At 38.0% G+C, this 1467-nt stretch overlaps 1 long non-coding RNA gene across 1 annotated transcript; it reads right to left on the reverse strand.

Annotated features, from left to right (window-relative positions):
• Positions 1–490: 490 nt before the first annotated feature.
• LOC113475380 lies at positions 491–832 on the reverse strand. The gene is made up of 2 exons (XR_003397137.1): positions 764–832; positions 491–679 (listed from the first exon to the last, which is right to left on the reverse strand). It is a non-coding gene; the product is annotated as an uncharacterized LOC113475380 (long non-coding RNA).
• Positions 833–1467: the final 635 nt, after the last annotated feature.

A 1467-nucleotide genomic window follows, 5' to 3' on the forward strand; every position in this document is an offset into this window, starting at 1 on the left:
CTTTTACGAATCTCCTAGCACTAAAAACACTCTATTTTCATTAATCTGCCAGTGCTGTAACATTGTCTTAAAGATTTCGCTAACATACTGACCAGTGTGTCTTAGCATTTAAAATGGCTTGGCGGCGGTTCCCTTATGTATCAATGAAGTGCACTGTAAGGTTCATTAAACTTTCTGTCGAACCAGTCCAGCAGTCACTTGTAAATGACAGAAAGTGTCCAGCGTTTTCCACACATAGCAATTCTCTTATCTTTTTTTCAACCAAACAATAAACTTGATCAAGCATATCGGTTCTATAATATTTTTCGCTTTTGAGCTGATACCTTGGTTCAGCTTTTGCCATTAGTCTCTGGAAGCCAGGTGCAGTCACTAAGGCAAAGGGCCTGTTTGTTGTCTGTAGCCATCATTTCCAAAATGATTCTGTCTAATTCTTTTGATCTTGGATCTATGTTACTCCACCTCCTAACTTGATTGAAAGATTCTTCCAATGTTGGCTGACCTTTATGTTCTATTAATATTTGTTTTTGCGACTCTTGATATTCTTTTTGTTGATTTACCTCAAATACGACCAAAGATTTGTTGTATTTTTCTTTTTTGTGTCTGTTGATCCCTGACTTAAATTTAGTTTACACAATAAGCAGTTGACAGCCCCTTTTTCCACACTAAAATATTCCCAGACCTTACTCTTATGTCGAGAAGACTGCATTACCGTTTTAAAACTCTTATTGACAGCCCCTTTTTCCACACTAAAATATTCCCAGACCTTACTCTTATGTCGAGAAGACTGCATTACCGTTTTAAAACTTTATTCAATGCAAACAGTAAACTCTCAAAGTAAAAATGAGGCAAGCTACACTGACTTGACCAAAAGTCATATTGCAAACAAATTAGTTTATGACGACACAGGCTAGCAACCTACGTCTTTACGTGGCACAACATGTGCAGTAAAACTGCATGGATGTTCATATTTTAATTAATTATTTATGTTATATTTTGTTTTACTTAAACGCTGTATTCCATCAAACAAACATAGTATGTATCGCGCCAATGCAGTTTGTTTGTGTATTACGCTTAAAGAGACGCGTAAGTGACCGTTTGTGTATCTCGCTCAAAGAGACGCGTAAGTGACCTAAAGTAACCTCGACGTTACACGCGCCTGATAAACATGACATGCGGTGGACGCGTGATCAGACGCTTTGACCTAGTTTAATACGTTACATTGTTACGAACGAGTTGAATTACGTTTACGATTGAGTTAACGCTCTGTATTAATGCGGACGTACGCATGTCATAGGGTTACTTTGCGCCGATAATATCGGCCATTTTATGCTCTTGCCGATAATCGGTAAATCACCTAAAATGCGGTCGATATATCGGCTAACCGATAATCGGTCGTGCTCTACATATAATCCTAATATTGATCTCAAGGAGGGGCCTCTGTCCTGCTTTATCAAAAAAAAACTTGAG

The sequence above is a fragment of the Ciona intestinalis genome, unplaced genomic scaffold (assembly GCF_000224145.3).
Source record: "Ciona intestinalis unplaced genomic scaffold, KH HT000297.1, whole genome shotgun sequence".
NCBI classification, from domain to species: domain Eukaryota; kingdom Metazoa; phylum Chordata; class Ascidiacea; order Phlebobranchia; family Cionidae; genus Ciona; species Ciona intestinalis.